The sequence below is a fragment of the Pinus tabuliformis genome, chromosome 7, assembly GCF_031772625.1.
Source record: "Pinus tabuliformis cultivar Carrire ecotype Pingquan chromosome 7, CPIR1, whole genome shotgun sequence".
NCBI lineage: Eukaryota > Viridiplantae > Streptophyta > Pinopsida > Pinales > Pinaceae > Pinus > Pinus tabuliformis.
The window spans coordinates 2,004,747,646-2,004,763,958 of NC_142293.1; positions in this window are offsets into that span (position 1 = coordinate 2,004,747,646).

Consider the following 16,313-nt stretch of genomic DNA (forward strand, 5'->3'; position numbering starts at 1 on the left):
AAAAACCCTGAAATCCTTGAGTGATTTAATCAATGCATATGCATGTTTATCCATTATGTCATATTTCAGTTCAACATCTCTCAATGCTCTGCTAAAAAAATAAATGGGATGTTCATGACCCTCTACATTTTTCTGAAGAAAGACACCAGAGATGGTGTGCTCGGAGGAAAAAGAAAATATTATAAATTCTTTAGAAAACTCATGATTTGGTGAGTAAAGAAGCCTGATTTAGAGAAGTATTAAAATCATAAAAAGATTCCTTAGCTTGATTAGTCCATTTAATCTCATTTCCCTTCTTCAACATATTTGTTATAACTTTCATAATATCGACAAAATTAGGAATAAATCTATGTAAAAAAATCACCTTACCCAGAAATGACTAAACTTCTTTCTTGTTTCTTGGCTGCTCAATATTTTGTATAGATGTAACTCTGCTAGGATCAATCTGAATGCCCTCTTTTGATACTATATGGCCCAGTAACTTTCCTTCCTTCATGGAAAAATGAGACTTTTTCGGATTTAGTGAAACTCCAAATTTTCTGCACTTAGTGAAAACTGTCCTCAAATGTTTTAAATGAGCAGATTCAGATTTTGAAAAAATAGTAATATCATCTAAGTATATTACAACAAACTTGTCTCTCTCATCAACAAATGTTATATCCATCGCTCTCTGGAAGGTAGCCCCAACATTCATGAGTCCAAAGGGCATCTTAGAGTACATAAATGTACCCCACGGTGTGGTGAAGGTAGTCTTATCTTGATCTTGTGGATTAACCAAAATTTGATTGTATCTAGAGAACCCATCGAGCATAGAAATCCTTTCATAACGAACTACGTTTTGCAAAATATGGTCCATGGAAAATTTTAGGGGAAAATTTTCACCCTTGAGTGATAATAAGGGGTTTTAAATTTTTATTGGATGAACATTTCGTATCATAGTACATTGTTATAAATAGCTTCACATATATTTTATAAAAAAAATTAGGTATAGCAGTTAGCCAAACTTATTTTAAGGGAGAGGGTAAAAAAGTAAATTTAGCACTCAAAATTAGGAGTTACAACCTTTCATTCGCCGTAATTTTCAAGAATAAGTATTTATGATAGTTATTCTGCCCTCCTCATTTGGTGTAAAAGAAAAAACTTTCATTCACCGTATTTCATGGTATTGGGATTAATTTCGAGAAAATGACCCTCATTTTTTGGAACAAATGGTCGTAAAATAATAATTATTTTTTATTTAAAAATTCACGTCTCTTATTGTCATGTCTATTTAAAGATTGAATAGTGCTCTTTCCATTTTCCAAGTTTGCATTTGTTTAGACATAACCATGTACAGGGTTGCTCGCAAAGTTGTATAATTTTAATTAAGAAGTCAAAATTAAGAATAATGGTACATGTTTGTTTGCAAAGTAGTGAAATTTTAATTAATAAGTCAAGAATCAATGAACAATGGTGTAGGTAAGTCTATGTTTTAATGGATTTTTGGTATATATCATATTAATTTTCTGATATACACTTGTCATTTTCAAATATTATTTAGATAATAGATTTTTTAAATTTTCAATCATGTTAAAATAATCGATGTTTGATTCTTTATTTTCAGCTTCCACCCATCGTTAAGCCAACATTTGTGAAACATTTAAAAATCTCTATTCCAAAAAAGTAATCCCTTACATTCCAAAATCAATACAAACCAAATTCCATTGTTTATTTGGTTACTTACCCTTTATATTCAATGTACACTATATGTAAATTAAGTTTCTACAAAGAAACAAAAAAATTAGTTGATATTATTTGAATACCAAGGTGTTGGCAGTTTGAAAAACTCTAGGAGAAGACCATTTGCTGGAAGACACTCTATTAAAAAATATTTTTTGCAAAAATTATTTAAATTTTATCGATTACATTTTGACTAGGAATTGATAAAGTAGTTGTTGTTATTCTTGGAATAGTAAGGTATTGGTTGTTTGAAAAAATTATTTAGAAAATAATTGAATGGATGTCTCAAGACATTTTATTAAAAAAAATAACTAGATATATTTAAAATATATGTATTATCAAAACAAGGAACGTCATCCAAACTTTAAAGATTGAAATGAAAAGGGCTATACTAAAATGACAACTTAAGAAAATGAATAATAATTTTGAAACTATTTACATCAATTAAATTCCATTAGCAAGATGAAGATGGACGAGATATTTGGAAAATTTTTATATGCATAGATGCAGTGCCCATACACATCAACAATCTTTGACATCCTATTCATATATATGTTAGCCATGAAGAGGAGAGATATTTAACATTTTGAAGACATTAAAAAATTAGATGTGGTGTGTGTGTGTATATATATATATATATATATATATATATATATATTAGTTACAAATCCATTTGGTTTTTGGAGGAATTAAATTTGTTCTATGCAAATGCTCTAGCCATTTTTTTCATTGTAATTTTTGAAGACGTTGAATCCATTTTATTCATTCAAAAATATAATTTAAATAATGAAAAATTACACTTGATGTGTGTGTGTGTGTGTGTGTTAGGTTTCCATGGGGATTAAATCTGTTGTGTGCAAATTTTTTAGTCAAAATTTTCGCTGTAAATAAAAAATGTGGGCTATAAAAAAATGAATATACATATTTTACTCTTACTCCCAACCATAAATAAAATATTTCAATGTCCATATGAACTATCATAATATTATACCAATTTTAAAGAGAAATAAAGTAACTAATAATAATAATAATAGAAATGTCATACTTTTGAGTACAACAAATTTTTAGTTCTTATACTTTCTAAAACTATTTCAGTACCTGACTTAGAAAACCTTTTAAGAATATTTTAGTTCATAACTCAAATAATTTTTTTAAATATGCATGTCTAATAATTTTTTTCATTCTCAACTTCATCCATATGTATATCAAGATAGCATAAATGGCCAATTATTTTAATTGATCTTAATAAAATATTTCATTGTTGTAAGAGGATTAATTAAAAGAAAAAATGTCGTAGGAGAGATGTGTGTTATTTAATTATTAATATAAAATTAAAATGAAACATTGAAAAGTATATAATTAGTAATAAAATATTCAATGTGACTAATAAATAAAATATTTTAATATGGAGGGTTAATTAATATTTAAATGTATTAAAAAATATATTAATAATATTAAACTCATTTTAATGTGCAAAATATATTTCATAGATACAATATTTCAAGAAAAAAAATTAAATATGTATATATGTATATATGATTTTAAAAAATTACATATTTGTTATATAAAGAAATTGAAAAAAAAAATTATGACTAAAACATTTTAAGTAGTCTCATTGTTGCCATTTTGTAAGAATATTTTTTGGTCAAATTTGTTTGAAATCAAACAAAGATGTGTTAGATTTGCAATTTTAATCTATGTAATTTACACAATCCAAGTTCTTAATAAACTTTTGAAGATATTGAACTCATTTTTTCCATTCAAAAATTTAATTTAAGCAATGAAAAATTCGAACTAGTCTGTGTGTCTATATATATATATATATATATATATATATTCTCTCTCTCTCTCTCTCTCTCTCTCTCTATATATATATATATATATATATATATATATATATATATATATATATATATAGAGAGAGAGAGAGAGAGAGAGAGAATATATATATATTACAAATCTATTAGGTTTCTAGAAATGTTTTGTTGTTTCAGACTATCAAGCAAGGTTGCTTTTGGCTATGGGCTTAGAAAGGAATCAACTTAAGTTACCATTATCTTACCCTTCTTCTTCTCATTTCAAGATTTTCAATTTAAGAGTATATTCTAAGGAAATTCCACTACCTCACAAAATTAATGTACATAGGGAGACTGGGGAATTAAGTTATAGTGATCTGAAGAAAATGTCCTTGGTTGTGAGCAGAGTAGAGACTTTATTGGAAAATGTGGCGAGCCAATTAAAATTGCAAAAGGCTAATTCAAGATCCTTAGTGATGCAGGAGCATCTGGTCAACAGGGTGAAGTCAGAGAGAAGGCAGACAAGGTTTCCAAAAAGGACTGAGGACACGGTTTGATGGATCGGCAGTAAAACTGCCTTGGTTATTTTTTTTTTTTCTTTTACTATCGTTATTATTAACTATGTAATGTGTTTTTTTTTTTTAAATTGCCAGAACCAAAGAAAAACAATACTGTGATAATTTTACTTTTAATTAGGAACAGTAGCAAATTAGGTAGCATTCCTGTGCTTGGAAACAACCATATTACGGTTGGAAAATACAAAGAAAAACAGAATGTGTCAGTTAGCGACCAACTGTAGAAACTAATGATATAACCAACAACAGTTACGTAATGAACAACTGTTTTTGTAGACAGAATTATAAAAGGAGCGGAATGAACCATTGTGGGGGTTCCGACTTCGTGTAAACAAACAAGAGCAGAGATAACAGAGAAATAAACATTCTGTGCATTCATTTACATTGTGTTCAAACTGTGTAACCGTGCAAACAAATGTATTGAGCAAGACTGTCAAATAGAGTGTGTTACAGGTGTTGCATTAAGAAAAGTGATAACGCGCTGGAGGAAGAATCAAAGCCAAACACACACAACCGTAACCCCAGGTATGTAAGATAACATACAGGCCTTGTCGTTTATAAAGTAACAGATTCATATAGATAAGCCATATAGCCGAACAAGTACATTACACATATAAATCCCTGTACAAGTTTCCATTATATACTGTCCGCAATAGTAAAACGACTCAGGACCACAGACATGGTCGCTAACCTACAGTGAACAAGAATAAATTTACACCAAGGCTCAACATCATAATTACAACCAGAGAACAACGAAAGGCCGACTCAAGAAAAGAACAGTCTAAGGTCTGCACGCAAGTCCGACCTTGGAGGTCGAAGAAACCCAAGAAATAGCTGACAAACGTCAAGGTAAAAGAACTACCCGGGATTGCAGACTGCCGAGAGCATGTTAATGGTAGGTGTTATAGACATTTTTGTGCCTTACAGCATTGAGCATGAAATGTCCATAATCTAAGGGATCCAAAGTCCCTAAACATGTTGTTCCTATCCCTAGAGGAACAAGGCTAACAAACCACAGAAATTCACAGAAGTTCTCCACCTGAAACTGCTCAAAAACAAGTCAATTCAGGATCATGTCAATGGCTCCACTGGCTGTTTGCGTTGAATGTCAATGGCTCCACTGGCTACCTGCGCTGAATGTCAAAGCCAACACTGGCTACCTGCGCTAAGCGAGAGTGGAGATGTGGCAAGCTCATTTCTCAAGGTGTCAAAACCCAGGAAGCTTCCAAAATGACACTTGCCTCAGGGAATTCGACTGGTGATGAGTAAGAGGTTCCAAATCTCCAAGTGGAAGCAAGAACCTCCAAGTGGAATCAAGAACTGATAGAGGGAGAGGACACTAGTCAGATCTCAAGCTGACTCATCCTCTCTCCAAACATCTATATATGGATCTCTCCTCCATGAGATCTAGAGGCTGGAATTTTGTTATTGCGAAGAATTGTTGTTGGTTTGAGACTGGAATCATTGGGTGCTTAATGCTTTGAAGGGAGGTGAAGATAGGAATTCCATTTTGCTGGGAAGGAGATGCTGGATTGGAGCCCTCTGGGTTGTATCTCTTCCTGAACCTTGTTATTCATCAATAAAGCTATCTTGGTTTCTCCTATATACTGGTGTATCTTTGATGTATGATTGCATTAGTATGTTTAGTTTACTTCTAATCCTGAACTAGTTATGAATATGAATATATGTCTTGTGTAGTGTTCTTCTCTTGTGATCTTGCAGAAACCTGTTGAAGCTGGGCGAGCGAGAAGGCAAGTAGCTGGGAACTCTCCAAGAGAAGAGAAACTGGATCGAGGGACAAACGGAAGACACCGGTTAGTCCATCCATCTCTCTTCATTCTTAATTCATAAAGGAAGAATAGCTGTCTCTGTTTGTTGCTAAGGCACTGTCACACCTTAGGTGGATAGGATCGTCCTGCATAGGAATTTTTCCCCACAACAAATTGGCTACTCCGTTGGGGAGATCTGTTTAGTCATTTTATTTGTGTTTCTATCATTGTTTGTTTCATAGACTCAACAACAACAATCGAACTGCTTCTGCTATTCTCAGTTGCAAAGTAGACAGTTGCTGCCTTGATCCAATCACTGGATTTGTCTATGATCTGAACAATGGACTCACAAATGATTTGATGATCCCTTGTGATAGATCTTAGTACCCCCTCAAAGCATCCCTTTGATTGTACCTTGCTTGTGTTTTTGATTTGGCCTGAAACCGTTGATTATTTAGCAAATTGTGACCCAGAACCCAGTGAGAAACGAGAGTTTCTCCTTCAGCGCAACCACTGTGAAGGCATTCTACATTTCAACGCAGGTCCCGTGAAGGCTACCTGCGCTGAATGTCAAAACCACAGTGTTGAGGTTGCGCTGAACCAGTTTGGCCTTGTGCAGCTAGGGTTCTCTGCTCTCTGTTGCCCTGTTTTGATCTCTGTTTTTTGCAGCCTGTAACCAGCATAGGTACCAGTCTGATAACTCCTTTTCTCTGCTTAGATTCCGCCTCCTTTTGTACAAAAAGACTATGAGTGTTTTTATGTGTTTGTGGCGTCATTTACAGTTTTCCTTTGCATGAGTGAAATAATCATCCTGTAGCCCTTGATTCAGATCTGTTCATTGTGATCTTAGGAGAGAGTTCATTGGCTGTTTACAGTTGATTATACATTTTCTTTTGCTTATTGGTTTGAGTTTGTCTCTTTTAAGTGTCGAAACAAGTGTTCATTTCGAGAGTCGTAAATTGCTGTATTCTCTTCTACCCTTTCTGATTTCGAAAAAGTAAACTTGTTTGTACTTGTCATTTAAAAGCAAATTCAAAGTTGTACAAAAAGCTTTCTTTGTAGGCATCAATACTAAGAAAGCGGAAAACAAACACCTGCATTGTGCATTTGCATTTTGATAGTTTGCATGCTTGATTTAGGAAAAAGTGCATTAGAGTGTGCTGATTGCTCTTTGAGAAAAGATGGTGTGTTTCTTTTCCCTTAGTAGCTAGGATTTTCAAAGTTGAAAAGATATAAAGCTTGCTTATCATCTTTAGACTGCATTTAGAAGTTGTATCATACATCTCGTGGTGATCCAGAAAGGCAAAATTCTAAAAAAGATCAACTTAAAATAAACTGAATGAACTTAACAACGCTTTGCAACATAACGCGCAACATAGAGGTCTAGGCTAGAGACGTGTTCCAGCGTCGTTAAGCCTGGTGACTGTCGATCTCGTTGAAGGTGGGTGATTCCTCCTGAGGGATGATAACGCCAGTACGGATTGTGCTCCCACGTGCCGTCGCGTATATATTGGGAGACCCCTATAGGAATAAAACCTTTATCCTTAGGAAGCCGTGTCGGCCGCCCTACTGATCGCAATGCACTGAACACAGCATTCAGGAAGATCGACCGCCCGTACCCTAAAAAGTATTCTACGGTTTTGTGAAAAGTTTGGCACACCCTCTGCCTAGAACTCCAGAGCAGTTTCTTTTGGCCTTTTTCAGACTCTATAGCAGAAAAAGTCCATCCGAGCATTTGTCACTTCGGGCTCATTAAAACATCGAAGGAGACTAGAGTCATCTTTAGCTTTTTCTCGACTCTTTAAAAGTGAAAAAGCAAGTTGTGTCTAAAGCATCGTTAACAATTTATTTTAAATGGAACAATCACCCTTTATTCCTGCATTGATCTTTAAGTTGAAAAGATGGAGCCCACCAACCAAGGAATTACCCTTGGTGGAAATCCGAGTCCCTTCTCCTCTTGGGGAGATTTTGGTGCGCCCCACATGGCCACATTGTTGCTTCCAGGACTGACGATTGGCCTGCCTGTCTGGCTCTTTTCAACCAATGTCGTTCAGAACACCACTATTCCTGAACAGTCAAGTCAACAGTTAGACCATACCAGAGTTGCCCACCAGCCTTCGACTTCATATAATTCCTCCTCTCCTCCTTCCTCTTCGCTTGACGGAACTGGTAAAACAAAAAACCGAGTTCCTAAGGAGAAGAAGGAGAAGAAGAAGAAAGAGAAGAAGAAGAAGGAGCCAAAGGCGTCTGGGGGCAAACAAGTGTCATCTGACAAAAATCCACACACAGCACTGGCAAGGCCTAAATCGCCATGCGTCATATGCAAGGGAGACCACTTCCACAGAGATTGTCCCTGCATCCCTCGGATACTAAGGGACTGGTCTCCCCATTTGCACAATTCGGTAGCATCAACCTCTGATAGCCATGTTGACTGCTCACCGTCAACTAGCAGGAGCGAAGCCCCAGGACAAAGAGGGAAAGCTAAATTTCCCTGCAGACTGTGTGAAGGCGATCATGCCATCCACCGTTGTCCCTTCTTAGACGAGGCAAAAAGAGTTCTGGAAGATCGCCCGATTTTACGAGCGCAACTTCCTCCTGGATATCAAAGACTCCTGCCAAGTCCTTCGCTAGTTGAGAACCCGGCTGGCCCGCTCAGGTGGTCAGCCGAAGCGCCGGTCATTGAAGATGAACCGTCTGAATCCATACCTGACGAAAGTCTAAAGGTTGAAACGGCAGTTGACCCGGTTTTGCCTTCAGAGGCTCTATCTTCGAATGATACCATCACAGAGGAGAATAAAGACGACACCGTCCAAATTCTCTTCATCAACACTGACTCTGATGAACAAAGGGGCAATGCCCCCATTCCTTTATCGCAGGAGGGAAGTTCGTCAGAGCGATATCCGGCCGTCTATTCGGTCCCACCACCAAGCAACCTAGTTGTCTCGTTCGACTGGAACCAACTAGGCAGACACCGGTTTCCAGCCAGTATACCATTCATAATTATTGTCCAAATATACAGAATGGTAATGGCTGGCACTATCATTGATGAGGGGGCATCTGTGAGTATCCTTTCCTCTATTGCTTGGAAAGCGCTTGGTTCGCCAACGCTTTTGCCTGAAATGAGAAATCTATCAGGCTTTGATAAAGGAACGAGTCGACCTTTAGGGATCCTCCCCAATGTGCCCATAACATTGAAAGGGAAGACCATTCAAATGAACATGATGGTCGTTCAAGGACCCTTGGATTATAACCTACTCCTTGGACGAGACTATATATATTGCATGGAAGCCATCGTCTCATCACTCTTTAGAGTAATGTGTTTTCCGCATGAAGGAAGAATGGCCAAGCTCATGGACCAACTTTCATTCCCCGGATCACGCATCGCAAATAGTCATATACCATCCCTAAATGGTCTATTCATGCAAGAAGTGTCTCAACCCACGGTCCGTCCTCCTGATGAGCGTGAGTAATCCGGGAGGATATGACTGGAACCTAGGGGGCATGCGTCCTGGTCTGCTTCGGCAGAGAACTTTGGGTATAGGGTAGGTTTCCACGGGAGAATATGACTAGTCCGTACCCCGTCCGTCTAGGAAGAGGGTTGTTCTAGAATAAGATTCTTTTTTCAAAGTTATGTGAGTCGGCGGGCTATGTCGCTCACCTTTGTTTATCTCGGTAGACATTGCCGAAGAAGTGTTTTATTCGTGCCCGCGAACGAGACAATCTTTGGGTAACCTGAAAGAGGTAAGCCTCTCTCGTTGAAACAAATGTTTTGGTGGAAGTGAAGTAGAGGTAACCTTGAAATCGTACTTTATGCCTGGGGGCATGCAAACCTTTTGGAGTGCTAGCAAGGGGCGGCTATTTATTTTTTAAATTTTTAGGACCTCTAACCCTTTAAAATCGTAGGATTAGTTGTTTCCAAACTTGCATAATGAAAGGATCCAGGGCAAAGCTTCGTGAGATGAAGCTCCATAAAAAATAGAATCTCAATGAGACACTCTTATCATATGACTGGTATAATCAAGAAGTTTTAACGCGGACTTCATGCTTGTTAAAAAATAAACATAAGCATCGAGCAGTTTTAGCACAAAGTTCATGCTCGTTAAAAAATAAACGCAAGATCCGAGCAGTTTTAACGCGGACTTCATGCTCGTTAAAAAATAAACATAAGCAATCAGCAAGTGTTTCCACCAGCATTTAAGCTCATTTTAAAATAAAAAATGAACCACTACCTGGTAAATAACCACTGTGAATGTAACATTATCAGCCACTAAAGCCTTGGTCGTGTTTGCACCGTCACCTCCACTTTTCATTTGGACGATCGTTCACCTCCATATGATTGTTTACCCATTTTGAGGAACAGCTGCGAAGAGTGATTTCACCTAGCCATCCTTGTGACACTGCCGTGATTGGAAAATTCCAACCTGTACCTGGAATCAGCTGCTAACCCTGTTTATCACTCGTTCCTCAAAAGACGAGTCTTCTTTAAGCTCTTTTCAACTGACTCGTAAAATATGAAAAGATTGCCAAGTCCTTGGCCTTCCAGCTCGTTAAAGGGACAGGAAGTGCTATCCCTCCTCTAGATTTTAATCTTTTTGGACTTGAGGGATTATTGCACAAAAAGATCGAGCGCTTGTTTTGTTCGGCTCATTAAAACTATCGAAAACTCATCCCTTCTGTATTGTTTTATACTTTTTCAGACTAAAGGGATTAGATGACGAAAAAGGAATTTTGGAGTTAACTTTATGCACTTTTTCAGACTCTCTAAAAATGAAAAGGACCGAGTTATCCTTGTCATTAGACTCGTTAAAATCACTAAATAGAGACAAACTTGTCTTTAGACGAGAACGAGTTTCACTATCGCTAGGCTCGTTAAAACATAGCGACGGGCTTGCCCGAAGGGCAGGTTATAGAAAAAGCATATGTTATCCTCCTCAAGCTTGACAAAAATAAAGAGGTACTGGTCAGCAATGACTGGGGAAAAATTGGGAGAAACTAAAGAAAACTTTGATGGTAGCAAGTCGCTCTTGAACATGACACTTTTCCTCCGTACCACAATCGGGTTGGGTTGTTTCATTCACCGTTCACCTCGCCATGGTCTTGTCATACCATCCATATTTGGGGTAATGCTACCAATCCATCGCATCAGTGTCGCCATATGTTCAAGAGAAGTCATTCAGAAAGAGTCAACCAGGTCCCATCCACTGCCATACATTATCCTTCATCCGTTCATGACCGCCACCCTGAATCATATGTCACAAATTGTTTTCACCTCCATCAAAATCATTAGCTCCGTTCCATGTCATTGATGTGGGATTCATTAAGGCCCTCCTTTGACGGATCGCTTCTTGTCGACATCAGCTCATTATCCAAGAAGTTGATCTAGGAACAACCCCTTCAGTACTTTGAAGCTTGCATGCCTCAATGGCAAGTTTCTCACTTCCGGCGACAGGTATACATCAATGACCTTCGACCGAAAGATTTTGCGTGGTGTTCGACACCAAGTCCTTTATTCACACAACGTGAATTGTACTGTAGTACCTTGACGGTCATTATCATTATCGGTGATTCCTCTCGTGCTTGTTAACGGTTTACCTCATTGACCGGTAATCAAGCGATGTCTTTCCATGTTCGACTTCAGAACAATTCTCACATGGATCGACTTGTACTTAGAGTGAAGATCGAACGAGTTTGAAGACCCCGGATCTAGTTTCATCCGTCCGGGCTGCGATATATATTCAGGAAAGATAAAGACATTTGACACGTACATCATTGCAGTAGACGATCATCCTACTCAAAGGATGATAATTTCATCAAAATTATCAGTCTACCATCAGACGATTGTCTGTTCTATGTACAGAAAATGAATTTATAAAGCTGATCATGGGAATGCCCGCCTCAGCTAGATCATGAAAGCAGTATGAAAAATAATGTATTGTATTGTATCTTATTACAGGTCTCCTCCCAGCATTGGATGAACTTCGGACCCTCCTGGATAAAGCATTTCACCCGATAAACGGCCTCACACTTTAGGGGGCAACTGTTATAGACATTTTTTGCCCTTACAGCATTGAGCATGAAATGTCCATAATCTAAGGGATCCAAAGTCACTAAACATGTTTTTCCTACCCCTAGAGGAACAAGGCTAACAAACCACAGCAATTCATAGAAGTTCTCCACCTGAAACTGCTCAAAAACAAGTCAATTCAGGATCATGTCAATGGCTCCACTGGCTGTCTGCGCTGAATGTCAATGGCTCCACTGGCTACCTGCGCTGAATGTCAAAGCCAACACTGGCTACCTGCGCTGAGCGAGAGTGGACATGTGGCAAGCTCATTTCTCAAGGTGTCAAAACCCAGGAAGCTTCCAAAATGACACTTGCCTCAGGGAATTCAACTAGTGATGAGTAAGAGGTTCCAAATCTCCAAGTGGAAGCAAGAACCTCCAAGTGGAATCAAGAACTGATAGAGGGAGAGGACACTAGTCAGATCTCAAGCTGACTCATCCTCTCTCCAAACATCTATATATGGATCTCTCGTCCATGAGATCTAGAGGCTGGAATTTTGTTATTGCAAAGAATTGTTGTTGGTTTGAGACTGGAATCATTGGGTGCTTAATGCTTTGAAGGGAGGTGAAGATAGGAATTCCATTTTGCTGGGAAGGAGATGCTGGATTGGAGCCCTCTGGGTTGTATCTCTTCCTGAACCTTGTTATTCATCAATAAATCTATCTTGGTTTCTCCTATATACTGGTGTATCTTTGATGTATGATTGCATTAGTATGTTTAGTTTACTTCTAATCCTGAACTAGTTATGAATATGAATCTATGTCTTGTGTAGTGTTCTTCTCTTGTGATCTTGCAGAAACCTGTTGAAGCTGGGCGAGCGAGAAGGCAAGTAGCTGGGAACTCTCCAAGAGAAGAGAAACTGGATCGAGGGACAAACGGAAGACACCGGTTAGTCCATCCATCTCTCTTCATTCTTAATTCATAAAGGAAGAATACTAGAATAGCTGTCTCTATTTGTTGCTAAGGCACTGTCACACCTTAGGTGGATAAGATCGTCCTGCATAGGCATTTTTCCCCACAACAGTAGCCGTGCACAGTCCCACCTGCAAGAAAATGGGTAGAGAAGTATAGTTAGGTCGGCATCATAAACAATGAAAGAAATACAAGGAAGGACAAGAACACAAAACTTGAAGTCAAGTTTACCTGTTCACGGCACCAGGACCTCCAACTAACCCAGAAGAAATACCTACCCACGAAGGAGCCGCGACATTAGCGACAGGAAAAGGAGCATACAAATAAATCCGGCATAGAACTCTAACTTACCAAGTTTGCATGCAGAATTGCCAGCTGAGGACGCCGTCATCGAACCACCAAGAACAGAGAGGAGGAACCGAAACCGTTGCAAAGGAGCACGAAAGTTCCAGGAGAACAAATTGACAACAGAAAGGAAACAAAACCCCAATCATTCACAGGCACCCACAAATTGTATAGAGACAGAAACCTTAAAGAGCTCCAAAGAAAACGACTAAAGCAAACCAGAGCAATCGTTGAAAATCTAACCGCGTAGCAACGTTTTCGAAACTTACCATTACAAGTAAAAGACGCCGGAAGAACAGGCAATGTCAAGCACATAGCCGCAACCATAGTTGGAAGGGCAGCTGGGCATCGAACCAGCGGACCAAACAGTCCAGGGACGGAGAGAATCACAACCCACAAACATCAACCGGAGGTCGCAGGCTCGCAGAGCAAAAGAGGAATGACAGCAACCGTGAACAGCAAAAGTGAATAGGCGCGAAGGGTCGAGAACCCTAAACCCCAAATCCTTGCAGATTTTCCGAGGCAGACAGCTGTTGAGTGGAGGTAAGTTTGGGGTACTGCCTCATTAAAAACAGATCTACAAGTACCGATCCCGAATTGATTCACACAGATAAACAATCAACCAACACATTATTACATTTCGCCACGGAATAATACACCTCAGCTGACGGATAGCGGGACCACGTGGGCTGGCCCCATCAAGTGGTATCAGAGCAGTGTTTTGAGGAAATAGAAGAAGATGGAAGTACCAAGATGAGGACGTGGAAGAGGTGTACGCCGAGGAGCAAATGAAGGATTGAGAGAACAGATCAGAGTTCTTACAGCTCGTTTGGAAGCAGTGGAGGCGGGTAGGCGAAGAGACCCGGAACTTGGAGATGATAGTGAGGAGGAAGCAGTAACTGCTACAGACGGGTCAGACGAAGAAGCTTTAGAATTGAGACTGCTGCGATCAGTTCTATTAGCCAGCAGAAAACCCAAAACAGAGATTTCTACTTACGATGGCAGTTTGTCCGCAGATGTCCTGTTGGACTGGATAAGCGAACTAGATAAGTATTTTGAAAATGAGGAAGTCAGTGAGGATAGAAGAGTTAGATTCACTGCAACTAAATTAAAGGGACACGCCCTCTTGTGGTGGGACAGTGTCCAAGCGGACAGAAAGCGGATGAACAAATTGCCGATACGAAAATGGTTAAGGATGGTGGCCAAATTGAAGGGCAGATTTTTGCCGAAAGACTACCAGGTTGAACTATATTGACGAGTACAGAATTTAAGACAGAAGGGTATGACTGTCAAAGAGTACACAGAAGAGTTTTACCGAGTGAATTTACGGGCTGGTTATACGGATGATACTCCAAAAAAAACAGCAAGGTACGTAAATGGCTTAAGGATGGAAATATTGGATGAAATCAGTATTCTTTCTCCCCGGAATATTGAAGAAGCCTTTCAGAGTGCTGTAAAGGCTGAAGAGAAAATCAACAGAAAACATAATAACAGGAGAGGGAGAGGGAATGGTAGAGGACGAGGACAGTCCTACAGCAGAGGGAGAACTGCCGCGAACAGCGATGAAGGCAGCAGTTCCAGAACTTCAGGGACAACAGAGAAAGGAGAAAGCACCAGAGGAGGTCGGTCATATCAGCGAGGACGAGGAAATGGCCACGGAAGAGGGACTAATGTCCAGTGCTATAGGTGCCATATATGGGGGCACAGATCCTTCGAATGTCCAGAAGTTGAACATGCAGGCCAGAGGGGAACACTTATGGCACAGCCTGAGGAAGCTGAAGCACAACCCCGGGAGGTGGAAGACATGGCGGAAACAGGGGAAGCTTTAATTTTGAATAAAGTGCTGTTAAAACCAGCCAAGGAGGTGGCTGAACCAACACAGCGGAAAGCATTGTTCCAGACATTTTGTAAATCACATGGAAAGTGCTGCAAGTTGATAATAGACAGCGGAAGTACGGACAACTTAGTTGCCACCAAGATGGTGGAAAAGCTGGGACTGAAGCGGCTAAATCACCCCACACCTTACAAGGTGTCGTGGCTACAGAAAGGCCACCAGCTATTAGTGGATGAACAATGCGAGGTAGAATTTCACATTGGCAAGTACCACGACACAGTAGTCTACGATATTGTGCCAATGGACGTGTGCCATATACTGCTTGGAAGACCATGGCAGTATGACAAGAAGGTGACACACGATGGGAAGACAAATTATTATAAGCTTACCAAGGATGGGGTCAAACACACACTTGTACCCATCAAAGAGGAAGACACGGCAGAACCAAGTGGAACAAAGGCACTGTTAATTGGAGGAAAACAGTTTGTGAAACAGGTTGAGGAAAATGAAGTTAATTTTGCAATTGTGAGGAGGATGAAGCCAGTGCTGCTGAACTTGGAAAAATCAGAACTGCCTAAAGAAATACAGGAGCTATTGGAAGAATTCCAAGACATTGCGGCTGATGAGTTACCTGATAAATTGCCTCCCAAAAGGAGTATCAGCCATCACATTGATTTCATACCAGGATCAAGCTTGCCAAACAAGGAAGCGTATAGGATGAGTCCGAAGGACAATGAAGAAGTACGCAAACAAGTGCAGGAGTTGCTGGATAAGGGACTGATCAGAGAAAGCCTGAGCCCCTGTGCAGTACCAACAGTACTTGCACCCAAGAAGGGTGGAGAATGGCGAATGTGTACGGATTCGTGGGCTATAAAAAAAATTACGATTCGATACAGATTTCCCTTACCCAGAATGGACGACATGATGGACTGTCTTAGTGGGGCAGCTTATTTTACAAAAATTGATCTGAAGAGTGGGTACCATCAGATCAGAATTAGAGAAGGAGATGAGTGGAAAACAACCTTCAAAACCAATGAAGGGCTGTATGAATGGCTGGTCATGCCATTTGGGTTGAGTAATGCTCCTAGTACTTTTATGAGGCTGATGAACGAGATGTTGAAAGAATTTATTGGCAAGTTCGTGATAGTTTATCTGGACGATATTTTAATCTTCAGCAGAACAAAAAGAGAGCATCTTCAGCATATTCGAAAGGTGTTCGAGAAGCTGCAGCAGAACAAACTACTGATAAATTTAAAGAAATGCACTTTCTTGCAGAAGGAGCTGATCTATCTGGGATTT